Below are 7,383 nucleotides of genomic sequence, written 5' to 3' on the forward strand. Positions count from 1 at the left end.
GTGTGAGATAATCTTTTCAATCAAACAATCAAAATCATCCTTGGCCAATTTACTCTATATAAAATATATTACATACATGTCATGACATACACAGACATTTAAATTAAGCGAATGCTTGTAAATCTTGCCCCAGGGTGTGTGACAGGTTCATCTCTGACAAGAAAAGGAAAATTAGTTCAGTGTATGGTTGGAAAAATATCTGCTACGAATCCTGGCCCTGCGATTCACTCTTAGTTCCACATAAACGCAGCTGAAGCTCTTTATCGGTTTTAATTAAGGAGAATTGAAAATGGAATTGAAGGAGCTTTTCGTATCCAGGTGGATGAATTCTCTACGCTGGAAAAATAACCGTCCAAAGAAAAGGGCTTCCTTTAATCTCGCATCGTTTTTTTTAACACACCACTCCATCAGTGAGTTCAATACATTGCATGAAGAAACCATTTTTGAACACATCAGGTTGGATAATAGATTATATAAGTTTGGATTTAAACGAGCACATACAAAGAGGCTTTGATTAGATAATTACTGCAGTGATTAATGTGTTTCAGCAGCAACAATTACTTTAAATCCTAACAGATGCAGTGAGGAGCTTCTCTTTTCTTTAAAAACCATGTGGGACGATGTATCCTGTAGTCATGGGAAAGATGTTACTGTGTTTTAGAAGATTCAAATTATTGTCCGGTGTAACGGATTGGATGCACAGGTGGCACCACAGACACACAGACACGAGGCAAGGTCTTTTGGAAAAAGGGTAAATTTATTTGGTAAAATGCGGAAAGAAAGGGTTTTAGGCGGGAGGAAGGAAACATAGGGAAGGAACGTAGTGAAGGTGTGCACGGATGGGTCTGGAGGCAGTGCCCTACTGGCACCAGGCTGGTGAGCGATGGCGGTGGGCAGAGTGGCAGAGTGGACCAGCTTCTGTATGCACCCTTGAACTGCTCATCTCGCTGACTGACCAACAGGCCCTCACAGCTCTCCTTGGGCGTGGCCACAGATGGGAGTCCGTCGTGATGCCTGGGGGCTTTCCTAGTTAAGAATGGGGGCCTTAACATGAAGCACAATGGGGCATTTTCCTCTTTGGTGGCTCTCTACACAAGAGCGAAAGTACCGCGTGAGCTTATGCAGGTCTCTGCATTCATCACCAGGTTTAGCGTCTGCAGCACGACTTTGAGCTTAACTCTCCGCCTTGTTTTTATAATGCGGAAGGGAAGGCCACCTACTTAGCAAGTCTGCGGAGTGAGCAAGGAGCGACAACAGATTGAGGCACACGTCCATCACCGGTGCACGCCACAACATCCAGCATCAAGCAAAGACAACAACTAAGGAGATAAAGCTGAAATTACTGGATCACAAAAAAAGACTTACTCATCAGAAAAAAAGGCTTCAGTTTGTTAGGGATCATAAAGACTGGACTTTGGAGTGATGGAGAAAGGTCATGTGACCATGAAAGGTCATGTGATGGAGAAAGGACTGATGAGTCCAGACTGAGTCTATCCCAGAGTGATGGGCGTGTCAGGGTGAGAAGGGAAGGACATGAAGCGATGCTCCCATCATGCATAGTGTCCACTGTACAAGCCTCTGGAGACAGTGTTATGATCTGGGGTTGATCAGTTACTCAGGTCTAGACTCAGTAACGTTATGGGGCAATAAAATGAAGTCAGCTGACCACCTGAATGTACTGAACCACCAGAGGATGACATCTATGGAGGGTTTCATCTTCTTCACTGATGGGACGGAGTGTGTTCCAGGACTTTTAACAGATTGTAAAAGAGTGGTTCTGGGAGAAAGAGGAATAATCTTTTACACATGAACTGGACACCACAGACGAGACCTTAACCCCAGTGAAAGCAATTCAACTCTCCAGTGATCAATACAAGATCTCCGCCAAAAAGTAATGCATTTACGGGCGGAAATAAATGTTGTAATGTTGCATAAGGTTGTTGAAACAATGCCACAATGATGTGCACTGTAATTAAAGCTGAAGTTGGTCAAAGAATTAACTTTTTGTGGTCAGGCCATTTGTATTTTAAATGGATTTGTTTATTGTATCATTTTTGGGGGAAAAATCTGTAAGTATTGCATCATTATTTTGTATGTATTGGTTACAGGCAATACATTTATTAGACACTACAGCAGGAGTGTTAGACTTGTTTTAGGTAAAAATCCAGATTACACACTGTGAGAGAGGGACAGACTAAAATAATGACCAATAACACATGAGCAGCTCCTCACTGTGTGGTTACTGCATTAATTTTTATTCTCAAATATTATAAACAAACACGTACTGTATCATGCAGACGACAGACACATACACTGGAGTTCCTTACAAAAATACATTTCAAATACATTCAAGCATGGCTCAACATGCTTATATAAATATTCACCCCCCCTTGATTGTTGCTAATTGATTTAAATGTGTAGCTTACTAATGCAGAACCCAATCATTAGTAAACTGGGTTGAGAGAGCCGCACACTACCCCCCCCCACCCCCCCCCCCCCAACCAATGGATGAACAGAAGCTCTTTATTTCTAATTATTCAGTTCAGTTACAGTTCATATGACCACATAACACTACACTCACGGTGGCCTGGAGCCTTTACTGAGTCGGTAATGTGTCCGGTATTATTTTAGCATTTGTGGGTTTTTTTTATTTATTAATTTAAAGATTCATTTAGATTTGTATTTGTACAAAGCATGTGTGACTCTAAACTGATAGGGAAATGTTCACATTCTGTTGAGTGACACTTTACTGATGAGGAAATATGTTTGCTGTGTGTGTGTGTGTGTGTGTGTGTGTGTGTGTGTGTGTGTGTGTGTGGATGCACTAGCCAAACAATTACCTCTCATTTTGTGCCAAATAGCAAAAGCAGTGCCTAAGAGGACCAGCACGCCTACACCCCTGGAAATGAAAAACCCACACTGCGGAATATGCCACAAAATCCAGTGGAGGAGTGACAGTCAGAGCCGTGTGTGTGTGTGTGTGTGTGTGTGTGTGTGTGTGTGTGTGTGTGAAAAATGAGAAATCATGAGGACTGTTCCACAGAGGCATGGCAGCTTCTAATGGAATCACAGCTGGCAGAAGCAGAAGCCCTTAGCGCCTCATCCTCTGACTCAATTACACACCCGGCCCATGCAACATGGAGGCTTCCCGCAGCCTCGTCGTGCAAATTATTTATTTTCAACTTTGCTCAAAAGAACCCAGGCAGACATAAAGGGGGGAAATGGGATTTCAAAATCCTAGCATGCAACTCTCAATATACAGCACCAGAAATAGGAGCCTGTTCTTTTATGGAATATATTAAACTGTTAAAAATAGCTACTGCTTGCCTAATAATAAAGATAAAAAAACAAACAAAAATTTTTTTGAAAAAAAGGAAAAGGCTGTAAGTACCTGCTGGAAAATCATATATGTTGTGGATGTGATTATTGTTGAATAATTTGTAGTTTTAATGCATTAGTAAAGAGTGTTAATATACATTATAAGCATAAGAGGATGATTTTTTTTCCCTCTGATTAGTTGTTCTCTTTGTCTGAATAAAACACTCCTGCAGAAATCCCACGGCAACAGTTTAAAAGGACTGCGGTGTGTTCATCAGGGTCAGGAACTAAATGACTGTGAGAAGAAAACAAAAACAAGCCTGATGGCAGTAAATCCCCGCGGAGGTCAGACTGAGCGTGGCACCTCCCCGCGCTCCAGTCGAGACGCCGCTTGGCAACGCTTCCCTGCAACAATCTGAAGAATCATCACTCAAATCAAAACAAACTTCAGAGCGCATACACTGTAAACCAAGGCTGTTTATGCGTTTATCATCGCCATGCAGGCATGCAGCTGCAGAGAAAGTTCTGGAATAACTGGGAAACACTCAAACAAAGTCGCTCACAGGCTCCTTCAGATTTGTGATGGACAGGCTGGAAAATATTCATGCAGCGCCTGGAAAGTCCGAGGCAGGGACGGCGTGTTTTAGAGAGTGGATCTAAAGCCTCCTGGGAAATAAAATGGTCTCTGCTAGTGAGCCAATTTATGACCAAATAATTAATTTGAAATTACTTTCACATTAGCTGTATTTGATTAATTAGACAATCCCAAGTTTATAGTACTGTGCAAAAGTCTTGACACCCTAATTTCTTCATATTTTGCTTCCAAAGCTCCAGACTTTAATGTATTTTTCAATGTAGTCCTGAGGAATAAGTTCTCCAGGGTTCCTGCAGGACGTTCGTGTCTCTCATCATGTCCACTCCAGTCCCTGTACCTGAGCCGTTTCAGAGGAGTGTGTTTGTGTTTGTTAAGCCACACAGTGACCTTTAAATCATTCAAGGATCAAAACATCTAACTTAAGTCCTGAGCCAGTGAGAAACAGGTGCAGATGATGAGAGATGATCAGGAGGTGATGATCAGGAGGTGCTGATGCTGATGCTGAGGGGTTGGAACAGACGAGGGGGGAAAACATTTGTCCATGTTTCTACATCAGGTAAATTTATTTAATATGAAAAAAATGGGGGCTCAGGACTTTTTGCACAATATTATTTACATGATCTTTCGATGGCGTAGAAACACATTGCACTCATAATGTAATACACGGCTTCTGGTTCCTTTTTCCACTTTTGTGTTATTCTTTGTGTTAATCCACAGTGCAGTCTGGCAGATCTGCTGCTCTATAACATGCTGCCTGACGCTGCTGTGTACACCGTGTGCTGCTGTGATTGTTATTAGTCCTTAATGGCTCATAAAAGAACAGCAGTTAAGGGTGTGTGTGTGTTTGTGTGTGTGTGTGTGTGTGTGTATGTGTGTGTGCTCTTTTTTTTCCATTTCTACCAAATGGTGCACTGCTCCATCCAGCATTAACAAAGCATGCAATAATGTACCCCTGGCCTATTTGAATAGAAAGAAAGAAAGAGAGAATGAGAGATGTAGATGAGGGACAGAGAGGAAGAGAGAGAGGGGGGGGGGGGTTTAGCTGCATAGAAACTTCATTTGGACAAGTCTCAGCTAGACCCCTTAATGCACAACAGTGTTTTGTGTGCAGGCTGACACTCTCATGGGAGCTTTGTATGTGTGTGTGTGTGTGTGTGTGTGTATGTGTGTGTGTGTGTTCCAGAATAGCACCAGAATGATGCAGGGCTGGAAAAAAAAATATTATACTAGAGCCACACAACTAATGAAACAGTTACACACACACACACACCATTCTAGCCTGAAGAGGTGTGGATTAGACACTGGCCCATGCAGATCGGATGGAGGATCCAAGTGATTTTTTTTTCATCGGTTTGCAACACGTTCAGTGCTGCTTCTCACTCATCAGTTGTATTCAGCATGAAGCTGGCAGAGTAACACTTTGTTATGAGGACAATGACGAATGTAATCCTCTGCTGTTGTAGCCTGTCCATCTCATGGTCTGATGTAGCTTTGGGAAATGCTTTCCTGCTCACCATGTTTGCAAAGAGTTTCTATTCCTATGCTTAAGTCTCATTCATCATACGGAGAATAAATATCACACAGATGTTACAGACTGAACACTCTGGCAGTAAATTAAAGCAAAGCCACACACATGATTTGATTTTCCCCGACTCTAATTAAACAAAGCTCTTGACCTGTACCTGCACTAGGTTTTTTCTGTACGGCTTTCAAACTGTTTGAAAATATGAACGGTTGTATGGATAAATGCACAACAAAGCAGGTGTACGTGTTCCTAATAAAGAGGCTGGTGAGTATTCAGATGTGTTTGATTGTGTTTGAGAAAGCAGATGTGTTTAATGTCATCAGTACAGCATGCAGGAGAGCCAGGGCTAGAACTGGACGAGGACGAAAAGTCCTGGGACAGCCCAGTCATTTTTGGTCCAGCCAGCGAATCGTTCCACTTGGACACCAGCCATATACAGTACATCTGAAAATAAATCAGAATATTGTGAACTGTGGAAAGATTTTTTCACTAATATAATTCTAAAATAAATAAAAATCAAATATTTCAAGCCTTTTTATGCTTTGTTTTACTTTCAAAGCCAGGTAGCAGCTATCAGCTCACAAAAACCTGTTATCTCAAAACAATTCAGACATATCCAACTTCTAAAACGCTGTACTCCAATTTAAAACCAAACACATTTCCAACCTTACTCGCTCTTGTAGATTTCTTCTTTTTTTACAATGCCAGAAGAATCCGCCCATTTCCTTCTACACAGGCTGCTCAGGCGCTTGTTCAGTCCCTCTGTCCACCATTTGTCCTCTGCGGCTGATCCAGAATTCAGCTAAACATCTCGTTTTCAACCTTCCCAAGTTCTCCCACACCACCCCACTTCTCCGCTCCCTGCACTGGCTTTCTGTAGCTGCTGCATCAAATTCAAAAGCCTGATGCTCACCTACAAATCTAAAAACAGCCCAGCACCCACTTACCTCTCAAGTCTAATCACACCTCGCACCGCGTTTCCTCTGATCCTCCAGCACTGCTTGGCTGGACCCACCGTCACTCAGGGATTGAGGAAGACATGCATCTAGACTCTTTTCTGTTCTGGCACCTAGGTGGTCTAATGAACTTCCTCTAAGTTTAAGTTTAGTGAAATTCTTTCTTCTTTAAACCATGACTCAAACCATAACTGTTTCTTCAGTACTTGGGTTAACCCCCACCCCTTAAGTACTTTTGTGAGTTGCTCTGAATAAGAGTGTCTGCCAAATGCCTAAATGTAAATGTACTGTAACTGTCCTTAATTGATGAGCCAGTCCTTGGCTAAAAAAAATCCTAATAATACATTGTATTGGCTCCAAAATGTGTCAGCCCACCAGAAAAATAGCCAGTATGCCAGATTACCAGTTCAGCCCTGGGAAGAGCTAATGTTCATGATACAATGCATCCGGAAAGTATTCACAGCGTATCACTTTTTCCACATTTTGTTATGTCACAGCCTTATTCTAAAATGGATTAAATATTTTTTTGTCCCTCAGAATTCTACACACAACATTCCTTAATGACAACATGAAAAAAGTTTATTTAGGGTTTTTGCAAATTTATTAAAAATGTAAAAAAAATAAAACGGAGAAATCACATGTACATAAGTATTCACAGCGTTTGCTCAATACTTTGTCGATGCACCTTTGGCAGAAATTACAGCCTCAAGACTTTTTGAATATGATGCCACAAGCTTGCCACACCTTATCCTCGGCCAGTTCCGCTCATTCCTCTTTGCAGAACCTCTCAAGCTCCATCAGGTTGGATGGGAAGTGTCGGTGCACAGCCATATTAAGATCTCTCCAGAGATGTTCAATCGGATTCAAGTCTGGGCTCTGGCTGGGCCACTCAAGGACATTCACAGAGTTGTCCTGAAGCCACTCCATTGATATCTTGTCTGTGTGCTTAGTGTCGTTGTCCTGCGGAAAAATGAACCGTCGCCCCAGTC

This window comes from Clarias gariepinus, chromosome 19, assembly GCF_024256425.1.
Source record: "Clarias gariepinus isolate MV-2021 ecotype Netherlands chromosome 19, CGAR_prim_01v2, whole genome shotgun sequence".
Taxonomy (NCBI): domain Eukaryota; kingdom Metazoa; phylum Chordata; class Actinopteri; order Siluriformes; family Clariidae; genus Clarias; species Clarias gariepinus.